General features: G+C 39.3%; 1 protein-coding gene across 7 annotated transcripts in view; it reads left to right on the top strand.

Annotated features, from left to right (window-relative positions):
• LOC126095087 (protein cramped) overlaps nt 1–24,651 on the top strand; it is a 235,935-nt gene that overhangs the window by 181,998 nt on the left and 29,286 nt on the right. The gene's annotated exons all lie outside the window — the stretch shown is intronic.

Below are 24,651 nucleotides of genomic sequence, written 5' to 3'. Positions count from 1 at the left end.
TGAAGCTTGTCCCTGTGTCAGCTAGGAGAGGGGGTGGAGCAACTCTTTATTTTTGTTCACCTGGTCACAACATTCAGTGACATTATTAGTTTTCTTGCTCCCTATGTAATGTACTACCTCTTGTCCTCCTCTGAAGAGTGGGAGGAGTAGTATCTGGTGTTGTCTGTGATGTGCCAGCAAGACTGGTCAAAAGATGTATTACTTTACTATTTAACACAACACAGCACATTAGTCACTTCATAGTATACGAGATTCTGTATTAGAGCAACTTGGCAGCGTCTTGCAAAATATGTGTGGATCAGTCAGCCGACTTCTGACCAACTTCTTCTGATTCATAGCTAGGGAGCCCTCACTCTTCTCTTTGTGAACAAATTGTACACTCTACCCTTCTGCTTGTTGCATACTCTCCTATGACAGTCTCCAGGTAGGTGTTAAACAGCCCATGTGAAGGTCAACATCCTTGCTTGACTCATCATTGTATTCCTATTCCTTCCATTAGTTCTCCACTAACTCTGACTGTGGCCTTTAGCTTAAGGTACAGCTTCTTAATAAATATTCTTTGTCTCCAGCTGACACAGTTTTTTCATTGGGTACACATGAATCTACCCCACCTAACCCTATTGAAAGCTTTCTCCTGGTGATTAAAAACTGCTTGAATCTTCCTATTCTTTTAAGTGTACCTCTTTACTAGGACTTGTATTAAGTCTGCATATGGTATCAGACTGAAGTCCTAGGTTTCTAACATTTCTCTTTTTGGTTTTCTTTTGTAGGGGTACCAAGATCGTTTCCAAGAAATCATTAGACCACTCCTCATTCAAGAGTATTTCCTCACATATTCCCAAAAACCCAGTAGCTCTTTCTTTCTTTGTCCATCTAAGGTTTTTAGTATTTCTGTTGCTGGCTTGTCAGTTGCTAGGACCTTTCCAATTGTCATTGCCCCAAGAGCTGGTCTCACGGGGTAGTGCCTGTGATTACTAATCATAATGTCATTGGTCACAGTTTCAAACCCTACCACTGTTTAAATTTTGAACAAAAATCATCAGCAATGGCGGCCAAAGACTTCCGGTATAAAGAGTCACTCTCATTCAGCCAACGGCCTTGTTAAAGAGGGCAGTGGACCGGAGAGAAGTTCAGGGCACTCTCTAGCCTGTGGGGTGGGAAACTGCCCCTAAAAGCAGAAGAATCAGGAATGAACAACAGCATGAGGATGCAGAAGGCAATGGAAACCAGTGCATTAAAGACACATAATGTGTATCCACAGGACCTGTGCCCTGTAACTGAAAAAGTGTCTTGATGATTTCTCCATTGGCAAAAGATCCCACACTAGTCCCCCACTCGGATCTCCAGGAGGGGACTGCCAAGGGGGAGATGACTATGAGAAAAAGATTGAATAACCAATGAAGAAAAATGTTCTAAAAGTCAGGGCATGAAATGTCAGAAGTTTGAATGTGGTAGGTAGGTTTTGTAAATCCTCATTGCCAGTTTTGTAAAGGCCTTGTCGCTACTTCAGTGGAGGCAGAATTGCCACTGTTGTTACGGTAGGCCGAATTTGTGAGTTCGTGAAACAGCTCCTGGTGTAGTACACTGCTAAGACAAACTCTCCCTGCCGTAATTACACAGCTGTGCCCCAGGGTCAGGTAACAGGATAGCAGAACGAAGGTTCTACAACACTCCAGCAAATAAGTAACAAAGTCACACAAATGAGTTAGAAAGGTTTACTTACCTTTGTGACTTAAACGACGTTTCCTGTCTTATGTCAGCCCAGAATGATGGTCTATAAAAAGCAGGCGAGAGTTGCTCTTCTATCTTCTGAGTAGGTTTCTGTCCTTTGTCGTCCAGTCATTGGCAGATCGTACTCAGGCGGCAATTCACCAAGGTGAAGTCAATATCTTCTTCCTCAGCACCCCCTGTGGCACTGGTGGAACTCACGCAAGTGCTGAGTCTCCATCGCACTGGCACCAGCTCGCATCTTTATGCCTGTGGTGCTTTTGCCGTGGCTGTGTCTTGTTCGGACAACACAGCAGTAGGGAAGCTAGAAAATCTGAAAAGGAGAAATACTGAGGCCCATTCTAAATACAGTGAAAGGTCAGTAAAGTGAAATGGAAGGGTAATATCAACCGCAGCAGAGTATGGTGTAATGGGAGTATGATTAACATCTGCTTGGAAGCTGTCATAGGAGAGGGGTAGAGTGTACAGTTTGTTCACAAAGAGAAGAGTGAGGGCTCTCTAGCTTTGAATGAGAAGAAGTCGGTCGATTTCGGGCCACTCGTGTTTTGCATCCAACCTCAGTGCTCTAATACAGAATCTTGCATTTATAGCTACTGTGAAGTGACTGATGTACTGTGTTGTGTCACATAGTAATGTAATAAATCTCTCGATAAGAGTTGCTGGCATGTCACGGACGACACCAGATACTCCTCCCATTCCTCAGAGGAGGACAAGAGCTAGTAAATTACATAGTAAAGCAAGGAAAATATTAATTATGTCACTGAATGAATAGGAAGCTAGGATAGAGAGTGAGTAGAGTGAGTTACTGTGAACTGTTCAGTGATAGGGCTATTTTCATCAGAATTGATAACCAACCAACGCCAACAACAATAGTTTGCAAGCAGAAGATGGAGAGAGAGAAAGTATATGAGGATATTGAAGCATAGTTCAGTATTTAAAGAGAGATGAAAATCTAATAGTCATGGGGGATTTGAATGTGGTTGTAAGGGAAGGAGTCGGAGAACTGGTTACAGGAGAATGTGGACCTAGTACTAGGAATGAGAGAGGAGAAAGACAAAGTTCCGCAATAAATTTCAGCTAGTAAGAGCGAATACTCACAAGAGGCAGTGGCATACTTGGGAAAGGCTTGGAGATGTAGGAAGATTTCACTTAGATTACATCATAATCAGGCAAGAGATTTCGAAATTAACTGAATTGTAAGGCGTACCCAGGAACACACACAGACTCAGATCACAATTTAGTAGTGATGAAAAGTAGGCTGAAGTTTGATTAGTCAGGAACAATCAGTGCACAAAGAAGTGGGATGTGGAGATAAACTTTTAGTTCTTTGAGGCTTTAGACACTGCAGTAAGGAATAACTCAGTAGGCAGTTCGGTTGAGGAGGAATAGTCATCTTTTTAAAGGGCAATCACAGAAGTTGGAGAGAAAAACTTGGGTACAAGGAAGGTAATTGCAAAGAAACTGTGGATAATAGAATAAATGCTTTAGTTGACTGACGAAAGAAGAAAATACAAAAATGGTCAGGGCAAGTCAGAAATACAAGTCTCATGGGAATGAAATAAATAAGAAGTGCAGGGAAGCTAAGGAAAATGGCTTTATGAAAAATTTGAAAAATCGAAGAGAGAAAAAAAAAAAAAAAACTATTGTTGGAAGGACTGACTCAACATAAAGGAAAGTCAAAACAAAACTTTGGTGAAATTAAAAGCAAGGATGGTAACATTAAGACTGCAGTGGGAATCTCACTGTTATATGCAGAGGAGAGATTGCATAGGTGGAAAGAGCACATTGAAGGCTTCTATGAGAGGAAGACTTGTCTGATGATTATGTAGAAGAACAAACAGGATTTGATATGGAAGATCCAGTATTAAAATCAGTTTTTAAAAGAGCTTTGAAAGACTTGAGATAGGATAAGGCAGAAGGGATAGACAACATTCCACCAGAATTTCTAAAATCATTGGGGGTAAGTGGCAACAAAACTACTATTCCCATTGGTGTGTAGAATGTATCAGACTGGCAATATACCATTAGACTTTTGGAAAAACATCATCCACACAATTCTGATGAGTGCAAGAGCCGACAAATGCGAGAATTATAGCACACTCAGCTAAACAGCTCATGCATACAAGTTGCTGACGAGAATAATATGGAGAAGAATGGAAAAGAAAACTGACGATGCGTTAGGTGGTGATCAGTGTGCCATTAGGAAAGGGAAAGGCACAAGAGGCAATTGTGCTGCTAAGGTTGATAATGAAAGCAAGACTAAAGAAAAATAAAGACATGTTCATAGGATTAGTCAACCTAGAAAAAGTGTTGAACAAAGTCAAATGGTGGAAGATCTTTGAAATTCTGAGAAAAGTAGGGGTAAGCTATAGGGAAAGACTAGTAATATACAACATGTTCGAGAGCCACAAGGGAATGAAGAGAGTGGAAGACCGAGAATGAAGAGCTCGGTTTAAAAAAGGTGTAATACAAGGATGTAGTCTTTCATACCTGCTGTTCGGTATATGTATTGAAGAAATAATGATGAAGATGAAAGAAAGGTTAAAGAGCGAAATTAAAATTTGAGGTGAAAAGATACCAATGATAAGATTAGCTAATCACATAGCTATCCTCAGTGAGAATGAAAAAGAATTACAGGTGCTGCTGAATGTAATGAACATAGTAATGAATACAGAATATGGATTGGGAGTAAATCGAAGAAAGACAAAAGTAGTGAGAAGTAGCAGAAATGAAAACAGTGTGAAACTTACCATTAGGTTTGGTGATAATGAAGTAGATGAAGTCAACGACTTGTGCTCCCTTGGCAGCAAAAGAACCCATGACGGGTGGAGCAAGGAGAACATATAAAGCAGACTAGCAAAGGAAAAAAGGCATTCCTGGCCAAGAGAAGTCTACTAGTGTTAGACATAGACCTTAATTTGAGGAATCAATTTTTGAGAATGTGCAGTTGGAGCACAGCATTGTATGGTAGTGAAACATTGACTGCAGGAAAAATTGAACAGAGGAGAATTGATGCATTTGGGATATTGTCCTATAGAAGAATGTTGAAAATTAGGTGGGCTAATAAGGTAATGAATGAAGAAGTTCTTGTGAGATTCAGTGAGGGAAGGAATAGATGGAAAGCACTGCCAAAAAGAAGGGACTGGATGATAGGACATCTGTTAAGACTCATTGAATAACTTTTGTGGTACTAGAGGGAGCTGTAGAGGAAGAAAGAGATTGGAATGTATCCAGCAAATAATTGAGGACATATAGGTTGCAAGTGCTACTCTGTGACGAAGAGGTTGGCACGGTAGAGGAATTTGTGACAGGCTGCATCAAACCAGTCAGGAGATGGATAATTAAAAAAAGAGCTGTTTCCAATTCACTCTTAAGAATGTTATAGCCCTTATTTCTTCATTCATTGTACTTCTTGTTTCCAGTTGTTCCATCCCCTGTCTTTTTCCCCCTTTTTCTTGCTTTTGTGACAAAACTAGAGCTCACCATCTGTACTGTTGTTGATAGGACCAATTACAGACCTTTCTCTGAGAGCTGAATGGAGGGTCTGAAGCAAAGGAATAGATGGTTTTATGGGCTTGTAGGCTGAAGATCCCTTCAATTGTGCTATAGGGTGGAGAGGTGTCAAGATCTGCTTGATATGTTATGGGTCAACAACACAGGAGGTCGATATATGGGTAGTGGTAGTTGTGTGGAGTGGACCAGGGATTTTTAGGTATGAGGGTCTCAGGAGAGTACAAACGGCATTAAAGCCTCAAAGCAAGCAGATGAAGCACGGGACGAGGATAGACCAAGGAACCATTGGTGGTGTAAATTGTTGTAGCTGTATTGGAAAAGAACCAAAGCTCCTAGTATTAATAGAAAGTACAGAAGTTGAAATCATTAAGGATACTGAAAGCTGGCAAAAACTAGAGATAAAATCAGCTGATATTTTTTACCAAGGGTGTAATGGCATTCAGAAAGGACAGATTAAATTCAGTTGGTTGTGGCACATTTGTTGCAGTTAGTATTAGTTTATCTTGTTGTGAAATTGAGGTGGATAATTGCTAAGAATTAGTATGGATAGACGTTGTTAAAAGAAAAGAAAAAATTCCTTGACGTCTATATTTATGTGCTGCTCCATGACTCTGCTGTCAATATCTTTATTCTTGGCTTGTGTGTAACTTCTGTGTTTTTCTTACAGTAAATGTGTTGTTTTTTTCCGTATCCAGGGTGTAATTGCAAAGCTAATAAAATGTTTTCTTGCCTTTAAATAATATTTTTCATCAGGTTATGGGCCCAGTACACGTGTAAAGGCAAACAACACAGTTTAATTAAAACAATATTTGAAATGAGCGTATGTCTGTAAAGAAACATGACTGCTAGCGGCGATTATAAGGTCAGCATTGATAAGCTTGAAGGACCTGACGACTGGGCCAAATGGAAATGGCATATTTCTATGGTGCTACGTTCATATGGACTAGAAGATATTATTAACGGTACACATGAACGTGTAGAGTTGCCGCAAGATGCGACAAGTGAACAAAAAGAAGCGTATGTGGAATGGCTCAAGGACGACGCAAAGGCAGCAAGTATTATAGCAAATGCGCTAAGTAAACCTGTTGCAGAACTCGTCTTAACGTGCAAGAATGCTAAAGAAATCTGGGACAAATTACGCGCCTGATTTGAACGTAGCAGTACTCAGCGTTTGAATATGTTGTTTGAAACATTTTTCCGTGTTAAACGTGATGAATCGGAACATATTAGTGCACACGTGGCCAAACTGCAAAAGTTATTTGTGGACCTGAACGATGAATTAGCAAAACATGAAGAAAATACGCTATCTGAAAGAATCTTAAATGGTCGAATTTTGTCTACACTGGGAAAAGACTACGACAATTTTAAGGATCTCTGGGATACGATACCGACAGAAAAGCAAAGCTTGAATTTATTGATTGAAAAACTCTGTACTATTGAACTGCGTGAACAAGACGTTAATGGAAGTGCAGCTTTTGTCGTTTCTAAAACAAGAAAACGGCAAACAAGTAATCAGCAAGTAAAGATGACGAAGTCACAATTAAAACAGAAGTTTCCGTGTAATAAATGCAAACAATTAGGTCACTGGGCAGCAGAGTGTCCACAGAACACTCGTGACAGCAATAAAAGAAAAGAGAAGAAGCGAGACAGTGAACACGCTGCATTTACTTCATACGCTATGGGTGTGTGTACCAGTAATCACAGTGACCCAAATAAATGGTATTGCGACAGTGGCGCTACAAATCATATCACTCCCAACAAACAGTATTTTGTTTCGTATAGTGAATTCGATGTTCCTCAAGTAATTTCATTGGGAAAACAAGATGTCAAAATGTGTGCGTACGGTCAAGGAACAGTTTACATCCAAATCCGACGAAACAATAAATGGTACAATGCTAGAATGGACAATGTTTTGTACGTCCCTGATGCAAGTGCTAATCTGTTCTCTGTGAGAGCCATTGCCTGCAGAGGCTACAGTACTAATTTTAGTTATAATAATGTCTGTGTTCGAAAACAAGTCAGTGGCAATATTGTTATGACAGGTTATGTGAAAAATGGACTTTATGTGTTGAACATGCGTGTTGTTAGAAATGCAAAAATGAATCGTATGAGCTTGATGACTTCATCCGAAACTTTGCAAGTGTACCATGAAAGGTTTGGTCATCAGAATAAACACCATGTGAAGAATATTTTAAAAGGAATGAACATTAATGTGGACGATGCCAAGAGTGAATTTTGTGATGGCTGTGCGGTTGGAAAGATGCATAGGCTGCCATTCAAAACACGAACAATACGCGCTACCAGTACTGGTGAATTAATCCACGCGGATGTAAATGGACCAATGAGCACGAAATCTTTTGGAGGCAAGCATTATTATGTATGTTTCAAAGACGATTTTAGTAAATTTCGTCGAATTTTCTTTTTAAGACACAAAAGTGAAGTGTGTACTGTGCTTAAGCAGTTTTTAAATGAAGTGCGAACTAATGGACATGTTGTCAAACAATTTAGATGTGATGGTGGCAAAGAATTTAACAATAAGAATGTCAGTGAACTGCTTGCAGACAGGGGAATAGAGCTACTGATTCCTCCTCCTTACACTCCTGAACAAAATGGTGTGGCTGAATGGGAAAATAGGACCATTGTTGAAGCTGCCCGGTCAATGCTAAATCCGAGTAAATTACCTAAAGGGTTGTGGGCAGAGGCATGTAACACAGCAGTCTACCTAATAAATTGTACTGGAAAATCTTCAGTTGAAAATAAAACCCCTTATGAACTATGGTTTAATCAACCAGTAGGACGACTTGATCATCTCAGAATTTTTGGCACAGGCTGCTATGTTCACATTAACAAACAATCCCGTTCCAAGTTTGATGATAAGGCAGTTTTTGGACGACTTGTTGGATATGTTAATGACAAAGATGGGTTTAGAGTTTGGATTCCATCTAAAAGAAAAGTGGTGTTGAGTCACGATGTAAAATTTAAGCCAGAAATTGTTTGTGATTTACATAGTGATCATGTTGAATTTGAAGTCCCTCGAGAAGAATTTAATGATCCAAATTCATCTAAAGATGACCAATGTAAATCTCCTAGGCTGTACACTTCTGGAGGAAGCCAAACTCAAGTAAAAATTGGCACTCTAGATTCTAGAGAAAGTCAAGAGTCGAGTGAATCTGAAGAAAATAAAGAATTAACAGAATTTCTAAAAGCAGAAGCTGCTGAATCTTCTAATGAAGAGAAACAGAAGAATAAAAGACAACGAAGAAAACCAACCTGGATGGAAAGTGGTGAATTTTGTATGGCAACAAAAGTTGATGCACTTGGATACAAAGATCCAAACTGTTTTTCAGAAATATTGCAGTCAAACGAGAAGGAAGAATGGATGCAAGCTATTAGTGAAGAACTTCAATCACTTAAGGAAAACAATACCTGGGTGCTGGTTGACCGTCCGAAGAATGCCAAAGTATTGCAAAACCGCTGGGTTCTACGGCGAAAGGTCGCAGTCAATGGAGGTACTCGCTTTAAAGCCAGATTGGTTGCAAAAGGCTGTATTCAGAAAGCAGGAATTGATTATGACGACGCCTTTAGCCCTGTGGCACGTTATGACACCATACGAACTCTGTTGGCTGTAGCTGCTTCAAAGAAAATGCTGCTAGAACAATTCGATGTAAAGACAGCTTTTTTGTATGGAATACTTGAAGATGAAGTATATATGGAACAACCAGAAGGTTTTGAATATGGTACAGGCCGAGTATGTTTCTTAAAAAAAGGTCTTTATGGGTTGAAGCAAGCGCCACGTTGCTGGAACAAACGTTTTGTTGAGTTCATGAAGAAAGCTGGTTTTTCAAACAGTGATGCAGACCCATGCCTATTTTATCGTAGACAAAATGGAAATAGCCTTTGTGGCAATCTACGTTGATGATGGCCTGATTGTCGGCAGTAACAAGAAAGAAATTGCTGTTTTTATGGATGTTTTACAACATGAATTCGAAATAACAACTGGCAGTCTTGACAATTTTCTTGGCATAAAAATAAAGCAATATGAAGATGGAGCAATAATGATAAGTCAAGAGAAATACACAGAAGAAATTCTGCAAAGATTTCGAATGGCAGAATGCAATACAATCTCAACTCCTATTGGACGTGAGGACAATAATCAAAACGAAGAAGTTTCGTCATCTGTACCCTACCGTGAAGCAATTGGTTGTCTCATGTACCTTTCAACAGTAACTCATCCAGACATCACTTTTGCAGTCAATAAAGCTGCTCGAGCTACGGAGAAACCAACCACTGAAGACTGGAATAGAGTAAAGCGCATTTTCCGGTATTTGAAAGGGACCTTAAATTTTGGAATTGTATATAATAAAAAAGAAGAGTTAAAGATTTACGCTGATGCAGATTTCGCAGGTGATAACTGGACAAGGCACTCAACAACTGGAATTCTTGCAAAGTACTCAGGTGGTGCAGTGTCATGGACAAGTCAGTTGCAGAAAGTAGTGGCCACATCCACAACTGAGGCGGAAATAATTGCAGCTAGTGAAGGAGCAAAAGAGTTAGTTTGGTTACGTCGTCTGCTATCAGAATTAGTGGAAATGTCGGGGCAGGCTCCAGTTCTTTACATTGACAATGCTAGTTCGTTGAAGTTGGCAAAAAATCCAGAATATCATCGACGTTCTAAACATATAGAGGTCCGACATTTCTATGTTCGTGAAAGATATCTGAACAGTGAGATTTTCTTGGAACACATTGATGGACACAACCAGTTGGCAGATATTTTGACGAAACCTCTTGAACGAGTTCGATTTAATTTTCTATGTTCAGAAATTGGCATGCAAGAGACAAAGCAATAATTTCATGATTTTTTTCTTTTGGAGGAAGTGTTAAAAGAAAAGAAAAAATTCCTTGACGTCTATATTTATGTGCTGCTCCATGACTCTGCTTTCAATCTTTATTCTTGGCTTGTGTGCAACTTCTGTGTTTTTCTTACAGTAAATGTGTTGTTTTTTTCCGTATTCAGAGTGTAATTACAAAGCTAATAAAATGTTTTCTTGCCTTTAAATAATATTATTCATCAGACGTTATAATTGACAAACTGGATAAATTAATAACTGGTTCCTTTTATTGACGTTTTGACTTGGATGATACATACTGATTGTCATAAAAGAGAGTTGCACACAGAAGGATAAGATGGATTATGATTATTGTTGGCAAGCAGGTAGATGATACCACCCATAGAAAATGATTACTCTGTCTATTCTGAAGGACCAACATTTAATGAACTACATAGTCACAAGACTTATGAATCGGTATGGTGTGGTCCACCCAAGGTTGATAATACAAGCATCCAGACGTCACGGCATAGTGGTTGTATAGATGTTGGATACAGTTCTGTGATACTCCAGCCCATGCTGTTTGCATCTGAGCATGCAGTTCCTGCAGATTGATCTTCTGTGGATATGGAGTCCTGATGACACACTCTACATACTCCACACATTTGTGATTGGGAAGAGATCGGGTGCTATGGATGACTAAGGCAGGGTATCCACGACTGCAAGGCATGCTTGGAAGGTGGCAGAGATATGAAGTCAAGGACTCTCGAAATAGGGTGTGGTTGTGGACGTTCAGGAATGGCAGAGCCATCCTTACTAAAGATTACCTGCTGTATGTCTGCATGGCCCCATAACCATTGGTGTGTGGCGAGCACTGTATCATGCAACCACTTGCCAATGATACTAGCACTTGCATAGAAGACAAGATGGCCTATGACCCTTACCAATGGTACTGGAACTGTTCATGCTTGGCAGAGAGTCCATCAGTTTTCCCTACTTGTTTTGCTTGTTGGAAATTTAGATCCTATAGGTCATGCATGCTTGCTACCTGTACCCATTGCCACCAACAACAGAAATAGTGGTGTCCGTATGACCAGTATGGCACACAGTATGATAGGATCACCCAGCCTGCCACAGCCCCACGATGCGACCCCTCTAGGACTCGTCTAGCTGGGCAGCATGCTGCCAAACATGTCGCCTGGGGAGTACAACAATGGTTCAAACCCACATCTGTCATCCTGATTTATTTTTTCCGTGATTTCCCTAAATAGCTTGAGGCAAATCCTGGGATGGCTCCTTTGAAATGGCATAGCCAACTTCCTATCCCATCCCTCCGTAAACAAATGAGACTGATGACCTTGCTGTTTGGTCCCCTTCCCCAAGACCAACCAATGTCGTCTGGGCATAGTGCACACTCAGGTGATGCTCTAGTCATGTACCCACTGTCATGCTGGCCAGCGTAGCCATTTGGGGGTTCTTATATCAACTTACGGGTTCCATCTACATCTACATCCATACTCCGCAAGCCCCCTGACGGTGTGTGGCGGAGGGTACCTTGAGTACCTCTATCGCTTCTCCCTTCTATTCCAGTCTCGTATTGTTCGTGGAAAGGAGGATTGTCGGTATGCTTCTGTGTGGGCTCTAATCTCTCGGATTTTATCCTCATGGTCTCTTCGCGAGATATATATGTAGGAGGGAGCAATATACTGCTTGACTCTTCGGTGAAGGTATGTTCTCGAAACTTTAACAAAAGCCCGTACCAAGCTACTGAGCGTCTCTCCTGCAGAGTCCTACTGGAGTCCCCATAGCCCCCCCCCCCAAACCACCACCACCACCACCACCACCACCACCACCACCCCCACCCCCACCCCCACCTACCCACCGCCCTCTCCATGTTCCCTGAGTACGGGCAACTGGCTTTCAGTAATCAATGGCATAGCTGATGATGTGCAACATACCCATCCAGTTTGCAGTGGGTCAGTCAGATCCTTGGGTGCAGCTCTTTTTATGATACGTGTAGTTCTAAAAGATTGAAAGAAAACTTAAGGCTGATTTTGAATTGGTACCATTCTCATACAATTATGAAGCATCGTTTGTAGGCATAATAAAACATTGCCCAAAACTGTATTAAATGCTTTCACTGCAAATTATTTTTCTGTGTAACTGGTTGAGGATGCCACTTGGAAGTGTAAATTCTTGTGATATCGTACTTGACTTCTTAGCAACAAATAACCCTGAGCAAATAACGAGAATTGTGGTGGATACACAGGATCATTCTAGCAAGACTGAATACCTTAACAACCAAATCCTTAAGAAATGAATGCAAAATTTGTTTAAAAAAGCTGATAAAAATTAATTTGATGCCTTCTTGAGAAGTAGTCTTCATTCCTTTCATATTTCTAAGTTCATATTTCTAGACTTCCGGAAGATTTTTAACATTGTTTTTCACAAACGGCTTCTAATCAAATACTGTCCTTCTGGAGTATTGTCACAGTTGCACAAGTGGATTCATGATTTTGTGTCTAAGTTGTAATTGACAGGAACTTGTCAAGTAAAATTCTTTTGATATTTGACATTCCTGAAGGAAGTGTTGAAGGTCCTTTGCTGTTCTTCATCTGTGTAAACAAGTTAGACAATCTGAACAGCCTTCTTAGCTTGTTTGCATGTGATGCTTTCGTTTACCATCTAGTAAAGCCATCAGTAGTTTAAAACCAATTGCAAAATGACATGTCTAAGAAAGATTTTTCTATAGGTGTTTTGGCTCCATGGCTCCTGAGTGGGTCAAGTTTGATTCCTTGCCATTGAACATTTTTAAACAAAGATACATGTTCTACAAGCATTTCCATGAAACATATGGAAAAATAATTGTAGTGTTCAAGATTTAATCACTGGTTCAAGTCTCATTTCAATCATTACTTTTTTATCATTTGTTTCCTTTCAGTTCAAATACCTGTAACATTTATATTTAAAATTTATCAAATATATGCTAATTAAACCCCTCCCCCACGTGAAGCATGGATCTTGTTGTTGGTGGGGAGGCTTGTGTGCCTCAGAGATATACAGGATATATCGTAATTAATGGAGAAAACACATGCGGTTGAAAGTACATGATACTAGAAGCAAAAAAGTCTCAGTAAACATGGGGTCGAAAATGCATATCTTAAGAGCTAAGAGCCATTTTTTTATCTTTGATACTGTGAAACAATTCTCTTCTGCTGCAAGCTCTTTGCTTTCCATATTTTGGGACATGGCAGTATGGATCAGAACAAGGAAAAAATGTCCAGTAACATGTGCTTTAAAATGCATACCTTAAAAGTTCTGAGCATTTGTTCATTAGAAGAGTCATGTTTCAAAGTAGCGAAGATGAAAAAGCTCTCATAGCTCTTAATGTATGTATTTTAGAGCGCATGTTTACTGGGCATTTTTTTCTTGTTTTGGTCCATACTGCCACTTCCTAAAATATGGAAAGCAAACAGCTTGCAGTAGAAGAGATTTGTTTCACAGTACAGAAGATGGAAAAATTGCTCATAGCTCTTACGGTATGCATTTTTGACCCTATGTTTACTGAGACTTTTTTGCTTCTAGTATCGTGTACTTTCAGTTGTATCCATTTATGCCATTAATTATGATACGCCTTGTAGATGGCTGTATTGTAGGCGCAACCACAATGGAGGTGTATCTGTTGAGAGGCCAACCAATTATGTGGTTCCTGAAGAGGGGCAGCAGCCATTTCAGGAGTTGCAGGGCCAACAGTCTGGATGATTGACTGACCTGGCCTTGTAAATCAACCAAAACAGCCCTTGCTGTGCTGGTACTGCGAATGGCTGAAAGCAAGGGGATATTACAGCCATCATTTTTCCTAAGGGCATGCAGCCGCTTTACTGTATGGTAAAATGATTATGGCATCCTCTTGGGTAAAATATTCCAGAGGTAAAATAGTCCCCTATTCGGATCTCTGGGTGAGGACTACTCAGGAGGTCTTCGTTATCAGGAGAAAAAACTGGCAGTCTATGGATCAGAGATTGGAATGTCATATCCCTTAATCGGGCAGGTAGGTTAGAAAATTTAAAAAGGGAAATGGATAGGTTAACGTTAGATATAGTGAGAATTGGTGAAGTTCGGTGGTAGGAGGAACAGGGCTTCTGGTCAAGTGAATACAAGGTTATAAATACAAGATCAAATGGGGTTAATGCAGGAGTATGTTTAATAACATAGGCCAACGATGGAAAAAGTTTTTGGCTGAAAATACCTTATTCTTATGTTTTTAGGGTGGGAAATCCAAATATGATACTTAAAAAACTGTATCACCCACCATTTCTTCACATTTTACAGCTAAATTTATTAAATTAAGCGAATTTTTAAAAGAATTTAACAGTTTTTATATAGTTGAAAAAATTTAAAAAGGAGATGTAATGAATGTAGATGATGTTGGTAGCACTGCTGAAAAACATTTGCTGGAAAAAAAAGATCGATTCTATTTTCGTGTTAACAGGTGGTGTTTTGTTTACTGTCAAACTAACCTCACCTTCCTGTTTGCTGTACATGTGGTCAGTACAATGTCAGGATGTATATGACGCGGGACAACCGGGAGATCCAGGAAAAACCCAGGAATTTTTTCATCTGGGAGAAAACCAGGAAAACCTGGGAATTGTTTAGAATTCCGGGAATTTTTCATTGTTTTAGTTTTCAGTTATATTTTTGTGATTTTGGCTGGTAAGGACCGATACTAACTAAGGATATTACTGTATCCTGCTACTGCAGAATAATACTGCAGCAACAAAACATGAACGAGAGATAAAAAGAATTGGAAATGAAACTTAAGTTGCGAAGGAAGTGCGCCACATACGACAACAAAACACAGTACTCATACAAGCGTCTGCCAACAGCAAAGTGTGTCAAAGGCTTTAGGAAGAGTATGCAATGCTTCATAACAACAAATTGCCTCTGATGAGTGTGACTTGACAACTGTTTAAATTAGATTTGTTGGAGCAGTTGTGGGTGTTCTCTTGGGCATGCACAGTTGCTTCTGGTTACAGAAGTGTGGCTGGGTGCCACTATCTAGTATTGCTCCAGTTTGGAAATATCTTAGATCTGGGGCTGATGCACAGAGCAGTCTGAGTTGTGGTGGGGAGATGGGTCATATCCACGTGACCTCTGTTTACTTTCAGTGATTTTGTTGTTTCCTCTTCGTTTATTGCTCTCACGTTAAATGAAATCAAAATGGATTTTTGTGGGCAGGAGCTAGCAAATTAATTAAAATACATTCGCATAATTATGAAAGGCTAAAGTATCTTATTAGTTTCAGATATTATTTTAACATTTCTGACAGTCAAGCGTTAATTGCCTTGCAGAACGATGAAGTTATTTTGTTGGTTTGCTAAAGAAATTTGACTTTTATTAATCTTTTCTGTTGAGGCAGACAATTTATTTGAAACGAAGTGTTTAATTTCACTCTATTGGCTAGTTTCAATTGTTCGCTGCATTTCAAGTGCACGTATGGCGTTATGCCAAAATAAAGAACCAAACATGAGATAATACAGTACTAGTACTCCAAGAAATTTACATCCGAATCCGTACATACGAATGTGCACTTTAAGCCAAATTATGTATTTTAGTTTGGTTCACGAAGTTCTGATGCTCTTGAAGCATCCTCTGATGTCTTGCTTCTTTTGATATAATGTAAGATCTTTTATTGTTTTACACGTTGGAACATCGAGCTTCCTGCGTCATCGTAGCTGTGCAAGCGCAGTGACACCTGTTATCTGGTGCTCTCTTGCAACTGCTGAAACGAACCTATTTCTAACAGGTCGCGGGAAAATGTTGCGATTGTTGGTTTGAAAAGCGTTACATTCAAAGTAAATTTCCTTGTCGCAAGATGAACTGTGTGCGAGAATGTACAATGAATTTCTTAAATCACAAAGCGTTTGACTCTCATTTGAAAATCAACTCTTTGAGGAGACCATTTAGAAGAATTTTGAGCCCATTTACATCGTTATTAAAAATTTACTGGCACATTTGTGTGATGTCTGTTAAAGTGTAACACCCCCAAAAATGATCAACATTATATGTGGAAGCTTAGCTTCTCTTCCAGCTTATTAATCTTTGAGACCAACATTATATTTGAAAGCTATGAATATTAATTTAAACCATTAACTTTTCTTAACTGAGTGTTCACGCTACTTAAGAGTGATATTGCTATTGACTGACTGCATCACGTGTCCTATGCTGTTATCAGCTGGTGAGATTACGTGACATGAGCTCTGACTGGCTTACAAAAGCGCATCGCAACCTCGGTTTCAATATTTCAATGCTTCAGAAAGTAACATACGGTGTTCAGTGGAATCGAATTTATACCTTTGTAATATGAATATATGCAGCGTACATGTTGCTGCACATCAAATGTCATTCAAAACGTACCCCCCCCCCCCCCCCCCCCCCCCTCGAGTTTCGTTTTCTGAAGTGCCAGGAAATTCTACGTCAGTATATAAAACCATAACCATTCAAAGGACTGATGAGTTTTACAGTGCTGAGGAAGAGAATACTGTCACTTAGCACGGAAAAAGTGTATTTCCACCTGTGAGAAAGTGTATTTTGAACCGGGTAATCCGGGAATTTATTTTCCTTGTCCATGTATACACTCTGAATGTCTAATCATGGTTATGAAAACCCTGCTGACAGTTTTTGTTATATTGGTGGTGAATTTGTGGTTAAAAAACACCAAAGAAACATTACAGACTTTGTGAAAAAGGTTTATGTATTATACTTTGGATCTAAACCTGGTGATCAAGATAAATCTTGGGCACCGCATAAGGTATGTTTAGGTATGTGTTGAAGATCTGAGAAAATGGTCCAAAAAGGAGAAAAAAGCCTTTAGATTTGCTGTTCCTACAATATGTCAAGAAATTATTCCAATGATTGCTACTTTTGCAGTGTTGATATTACTGGTTATAATTCGAAAAACAAGAAGGTAATAAGCTACCCTATCCTTCTGTCCGCCATCCGACTAGTAGAGCATGGTGTAGATTTGCTGGTTGCTGAATCACCAGATGATTTAGATTGTATTCCAACAGATGTATTTTCTTATGTACAATCTGATTTAGATGAACCAGATAATGATGAATTCCATTGTAATACAGAAAGTATAGAGCCCAAATTGTTTCCTCAGACCGAGCTTAATGATTTGGCTAGGTATCTGGGCTTAACGAAAGAAAAAGCTGAATTGATTGGGTCTAGATTAAAAGAAAAGAATTTACTGGCAGTTGGAACCAGCATATGCATGTATAGAAAGAGAGAGCAGCAATTTCCAAGCTTTTTCATCAAAAATGTGATTTAGTGTACTGCTCAGACATTCCCAAGCTGTTGAATGAGTTTGCTATTGAATACAAAAAGGAAGACTGAGGGCTGTTTATTGAATCATCCAAAACTAGTTTAAGGGCTGTTTCATTACACAGTGGTAACATGTATGCATCTATATCTGTTGGACATTCTGTAAATATGAAAGAAAGTTATGAAAGCCTAGAAATGGTGCTAAATAAAATGGGCTATTCTGCTCATTGTTGGATGATATGTGGGGACCTGAAAGTAACATGCATGCTGCTTGGTCAGCAAGGCGGCTTTACTAAATTTCCATTTTTCTTGTGTGATTGGGACAGTAGGGCTAGGGATCAACACTGGTGCAGAAAGAACTGGCCTTTGAGGGAGTCCTTAAATCCTGGTGAGAAGAACATTCTACGCAAAAACCTTGTAGATCCAAAAAATGTACTCCCACATATGTACTCCTACAAATGTACGCCTACATATAAAATTAGGCCTAATGAAACAGTTTGTAAAGGTTTTCCTAAAGATGGACCATGTTTTAAGTATCCCTGCCAAAAGTTCCCACACCTTTCAGAAGCTAAACTAAAAGAAGTCGTCTTTGTCAGACCTGACATTAGAAAATTGATGTTTGATGTTAAATTTGAATCCACAACGACCTGAAATGAGAAAGAAACATGGGTATCATTCAAGCAAGTCGTTCTTAGGACATGAAAAAGACCTAGAATATGTTTCTATTATAGCTACAATGTTAAAGAAGTTTAAAACATTAGGATGATTAATGAGCCTGAAAGTTCACTTTTTGAACAGTCGCCTTGATTACTTCCCGGACAATATGGGAGATGTTAGTGACGAGCAACGAGAGCATTTTCACTAGGACATTAAAGTGATGGATAAAAGCAACAAAGGCTGCTAGAACACCAACATGATGGGGGACTACTGTTGGTCACTTCACCAAGAAGTTCAGCAACTGACTCATTGTAGAAAAAGCTACACAAGAAGTTTCAAAGGAAAAAGAGAAAGAAAACACAAACCAATTCCAGCTGACAAGTGAAACATCTATTAACACATGTCATTGTTTTAATTAGCTTACTGTAAATACAAACCATGCTTATGTTGTAACAAAGTGTTTCATTAATTTCCCCATTTATTGTATAGCATAGGATTTTTATACTATATAAGAAAAAGCATATTGCTTGAAATCTATGGGTGATACAAGAAAACTAAGGCTACATTTGGATTCAGCTCATAAAAATCTATAAAGATCAGCTGTCAAAGTAACAAAAGCTTTCAAAAAAAAATTTCATTGGCCTGTGTAATGAGTAAAAAAAAAAAAAAAAAAAGAAAAATAGGAATGTGGATAAGCTACTATTAACAGCATAGTGAACGCATTATTGTAGCCAAGATAGACATGAAGCCCACACCCACCACAGTAGTAAAAGTGTAAATGTCAACTAGCTTAGCAGATGAGGAGGAGACTGACGAAATGTATAATGAGATAAAAGAAATTATTCAGATAGTTAAGGGAGCCAAAAATTTAGTAGTCCTAGGGACTGGAATTCAATAGTAGAAAAAGGAAGAGAAGGAAAAGTAGTAGGTGAATGTGGACTGGGGGAAAGGAATGAAACAGGAAGCATGTGGTAGAATTTTGCACAGAGCATAGTTTAATCATAGCTAACATTTGGTATAAGAATTATTAGAGAAGGTTGTATATGTGTAAGAGACCTGGAGACATAGGAAGGTTTCAGATTGATTATATAACGGTTAAACAGAGGTTTAGGAATCAGATTTTAAATTGTAAGACATTTCCAGGGGCAGATGTGGACTCTGACCACAATTCAGGGAACTATTCACAAGAACAGGTGAAAGAAATACAGTAGTAGAAGAATGGGTACCTTTGAGAGATGAAATAGTGAAGGCAGCAGAGGATCAAGGAGGTAAAAAGATGAGGGCTAGTAGAAATCCTTGGATAACACCAGAGATATTGAATTTAACTGACGAAAGGAGAAAATATAAAAATGCAATAAATGAAGCAGGCGAAAAGGAACACAAGTGTCTAAAAAATGAGATTGACAGGAAGTGCAAAATGGCTAAGCAGGAATGGCTAAGAGGAGGGACTAGAAGCATATATCACTAGGGGTAAGGTAGATGCCGCCCACAGGAAAATTAGAGACCTGTGGAGGAAAGAGAACCAGCTGTATGAATATCAAGAGCTCGGATGAAAAACCAGTCCTAAGCAAAGAAGGGAAAGCAGAAAGGTGGAAGGAGTATATAGATCTATACAAGGGAGATGTACTTCAGGGCAATTTCATGGAAGTGGAAGAGGATATAGAGGAAGAAGAGAAGGGAGATATGATACTGTGTGAAGAATTTGACAAAGCATTGAAAGACCAAGTCAAAACAAGACCCAGGATGTAAACAGCATTCCATTAGAGCTACTGATAGCCTTGGGTGAGCCCATGACAAAACTCTTCCATCTGGTGAGCAAGCTGTATGAGACAGATGAAATACCCTGAGGGTTCAAGAATAATACAATAATCCCAATTTGAAAGAAAGCAGGTACTGACAAGTGTGCTAACACAAATCCGTTATGGAAGAATGGAAAAACTGGCAGAAGTCAACCTTGGGGAAGATTTTGGATCCGGAGAAATGTAGGAACATGTGAGGCAATACTGACCCTACGACTTCTCATAGAAGATGGGTTAAGGAAAGACAAACCTACATTTATAGCATGTGTAGACTTAAGGTAAGCTTTTGACAATGTTGACTGGAATACTCTTTAAAATTTTAAAGCTTGCATGGGTAAAATACAGGGAGTGAAAGGAGAAGAATAGAAGCCTTTGGAATGTGGTGCTACAGAAGAATGCTGAAGATTAGATGGGCGGGTCACATAAGTAATGAGGTGGTACTGAATAGAATTGAGGAGAAGAGAAACCTGTGGTACAACCTGACTAAAACAAGGATTTGTTGGTAGGACACATTCAGAGGCATCAAGGGATCACCAATTCAACACTGGAGGGAAGCATGGATGTAAAAATCGTAGAGGGAGGCCAAGCGATGAATATAGTAAGCAGATTCAGAGGGATATAGGTTGCAGTAGGTACTCGGAGATGAATAAGCTTGCACAGGATAGAGTAGAATGGAGAACTGCATCAAACCAGTCTTTGGACTAAATACGACAACAACAACAACGTGCTAATTAACATTTATCTAATTGTCATTTTTATGGAAAATGCACATCATCTTATTTCTAATTACATACCAGATACATAATCCAGTTTTCATTACGGATATATAGTAGATCTTAATTACTGATCTCTTAAAAAGATTGGTAATTAAGGTTATTTAAAATAAAAAATCATTAGAAATTATTTTTTTGTCATTATGTATTTTAAGCTTCACAGAAATGCTCATGGAACATGTACGTTTGTTTAAAAATTTACCATTGTCAGGAATGAGACCTGATCTCCACACATGGCAGGGAAGCATTCAAACACAGAGCCACACGCCCCATCCGATAATTGATCTTGCTTTAGGGTATTAAAAGATGCTCGGAAAACTTCAAAGTCGTTTCCCTCATTAGAATTGTTTCGGCTGCAACCTTCATTTACCCGGGGCATGACTTCTACACATTGTTTAAAATGCTGCACTCCAACCTGAAAATCTTGATATTGCTGAACCCAAAGATTCAACATCACTATCTCCAACTCCACAAAATTACATCGGAAGGTTCAACCATCCTTGACCTCTAAGATATGTACTTGCTACTGATATGGTGCACCTAAATCCAATAAAAACTTGTGCTTTCTACCTGTCACTACTCTCACTATACTAGATTCCATCTCTACATCTGTACTTGTTGCATCAAAATTTATGGGGAACTCCCTGCAGTGGGATATGAGGTTCCCTCTTGCATTTTAACATGTGCTTATTTGTTCTATGCATCCCCTTACTGTTCATACAATCGTATTGGTGATGTCCACCTACACCACACCAAATCTGCTACACTGCAATAGGCAACATTGCTTCCGCACATGTCCCATCCTCCCATGTCTGTAGCACCTCATGTTAGCAGTAAATACTCCCCTCTTATCCTGTTTTGCTGTTGCTACATCAATTTATTGAAACTCTGGCTAATCTGACCACGGAGTACAAATCCTTCGCAGTACCCATTCTCTCCCTTCTGGACATATTAGGTGGAAAACCACTTAAAAATATGTCCAGTGCACTGTTCCTCTTCCAGGAGTATGACCTCATTTGCCTTGTCAGTCTTTTCTAATTCATCCCACTTCTAACACCAGTCTGTAATGATATAGGCTGAGAGATGCTGCTACACTGTAGAGGTGGTGGAATGTTGAGGTAGTGGTGCTGGCTATAAAATCTCAGCTTCAGTGTAAGAATTATTTATTCTTCTTTGTGTTACAATGATCAAAGTGCTGCAACGGGATGGACATGCCATATTGTGGGTGTGTGGTGTGCTGGCTCCTCCATCAGCTGCAGGGGCTGTGGCAGTGTGCTGGACTGTTGGCTTCATTCAGTAGCTTATACCTCAATTAGCACTGTGAGGCTGTGAGCGATAATTGCTACTGATGTGACTGTCTGGTGTGATTCTTGTAGAGATTTCTTTGCTACCAGAAGAGGAGCTCACCCATGGTGCGAGTGGGTGGAGATGGTAATGCCCTGGCCTCAAACCGATATCCTCCAAGGCAGAAGTTAGGCTGCTGCTGTAGAGCCTGAAGATGGCGTCCGTGGTACTGCTCCAAGTCCATGGGTGCGGACTTAACCATTTGAGCTTGTCTGTTGGGGATGGGTGCCCAGACTGATGTCGGCTGCTCAGTGGTCTTGCAGTGTGGGTTGCATGGCCGTGGTGTCGTGGAGAATGTTGCCAGATTGTGCATAACTCTGCTAGGATCAAAGGGGATTTATTGTGGTTAATGGCACATTCGCTGTGCTGATATGTTGGTTCCAGGCATGCACAGATCAATATCTTCATGTTTCATAGTAGTCCAATTGTGTGGAAACTTGCCTTAGATCACTTCATAGTTGCACTGGTTTTCTGCGATGTTGCCAATCATGAAGCTCGGGTAGCTGTCTTGTGGCTTGTTTATGAAATTGCATGTTAGTCCTACTTTAGGCTTGCCTCGCATACTACTGCAGTGGAGTTACTTTTCTCACATTAATCCCCAAAAGTAGCAATGGGGTTACAATTCTTTCCATCTCTCTTTTGTGTGGGTCATTCACCATCCTATTGCCCTCCACTTCTATCTCTGTGACATTCTTTTTCTGTTCCTTTCCATGCATCAACCTATCACTTTTTGTACCTTAAGTCATTGCTGCCATCTCTCTGCAACGAACCCAAGCTTGTCCTCCATCTCTAAAGACCTCATTGTTGACAAGAAACTAAATCCTAATCATGCTTCAACTTCTTACAAATCCTTTAAACTCATTCTGAAAATACCACCTGTTATCAGTTACTGTTGCAATGGTTCTTTTCCCATCTAAACTGAGTTATCTGAAATTGTGACTATGCAATCTTTGCTTTTGACCAAATGTCTACAATAATTTTATTTTGGAAATTCGTTTCTGATGAAAATTGTTTACTTTATGCTATATTTCCTTCAAGAAATTAGATTTATGCCATAATCTTAAATGTTTTAAGGTTCTGCATTTTAATAAAAAAAATAGATCTTTAACTGCATTCAGTGGGATTGTGGTATTGATGAAAAATTTAGCAGATGTATCTTGCAAAATGCTCTTTAGAAGATTCATTACTATTTGTGCGAGTTTTGTTTCTTCTTTATGCTTTAACATAATACTGTTTAACAACTTACGCCCCATGTTTTCATTTTAAATGACTCAAAGTGTGTGACATTCAATTAGCATTTCCCTTTTAATTCAAAAAATTCTAGTTGAGCAACTCGGACACATAGCCACAATAGATTTTCTGTTTAAACATTTCAAATTTACTCTCGAGGTGAGCCAGTGACAACAGTGTATCATTTTTGAGTGAAGGATCTTAAAAGCCTTATTTACACTAGAGCGGATGGATGTGACACAGGTGTAAGATTATGCAGACAGTCTGCCAGTATTCACTGCCATTCAATTCTGTCTTGTATCTATGAATAAAGTGTTTACGATGGAGGGAATGGAAGAGAACACAAGAGCAATTGCTGCATTATGGATGTCTGTCTCTCTTTGTCACTTGACACAACACACATCTGAAAGACTTGGTGCCCTGTATGCAATTAAGATAAAGATGGCCAATGATTCCTTCAGTTCAGATGCACACCAGCCTCTAACTGTTACGGGAATGATGCTAATGAGCAGGGGCACTACATCAGTAGTATGTGGTATAAGTTGAGGTGTGGGATCTGATGGGAGGTGTGCTATGTTAGTACATGCAGTTGTGGTGACCGTTGTGTCTGGATGGTGTAGTGGTCAGATATTTTCAACTGGCCTGTTGATATAAATCAGTGCCCACTGGGAGCTAATGTCTTTTAGTTCCTTTGTTCTTGATTCATAGTGGCTGCATGCTCAAAATGGCATCTGTTCTTTCTGACATGTCCGAAAGAGCAGACACCACACGTATAAGTATACAACCTCTCTCTCAAGTCATTTGATAAAATCTGGTATATAGTATGTTGGAGAGGAGATTGTGTGATGGAAGGGAAAAAAGTCATTACTTATTTGAGTATTACAGCAAAAGCTTCCTACATCATTTATTTTTCTATAATATAGTTACAGCTATGCAAGCCAAGAGAAGCAGCAAGGGTTTTGTATATTTTTAATTTTATATTAGTCAGTGTTGTAGATATCCATCCATTTTTGCTTACTTTCAAGTAAATTTATTGTGCTGTTTGTTTGTAATTAAAAAAGCACAACACCTTGTGCTTCTTCACAGTGTTCCTGACAGATGGAAGCAAATAATGAATTTCTCACTTTCTAATATCTCCATTTGTACATTTGAGTACTATCCAATTTCTTATCAAGCATACTTCTTTTTGTCGAAATAGTTCATGGGTGAACTATGTCAACATGAAATACGCTTGGAGAAGCTGAAGAATCACAAACTTCTTTTTGTTGGGCATTTTGTTTTGTTGATCTTTTGGATCCCAGAAGCACCTAGATATCTACATTTTTCTGTTAGCAATGTTACATACTCTTCTGACTATTCCATCTCTCACACCCAGATAATATTCAGTAACAAAAGCAGTTTGCGCTCAAATCAGCAGACTGCAAAATAAATGCTCTCCATGCTGCTGACATTGAG

The sequence above is a fragment of the Schistocerca cancellata genome, chromosome 8, assembly GCF_023864275.1.
Source record: "Schistocerca cancellata isolate TAMUIC-IGC-003103 chromosome 8, iqSchCanc2.1, whole genome shotgun sequence".
In the NCBI taxonomy this organism is placed as follows: Eukaryota; Metazoa; Arthropoda; class Insecta; order Orthoptera; family Acrididae; genus Schistocerca; species Schistocerca cancellata.
The sequence above is the reverse complement of the archived record's forward strand: the minus strand, read 5'-3'. Positions and strand labels throughout refer to the sequence as shown.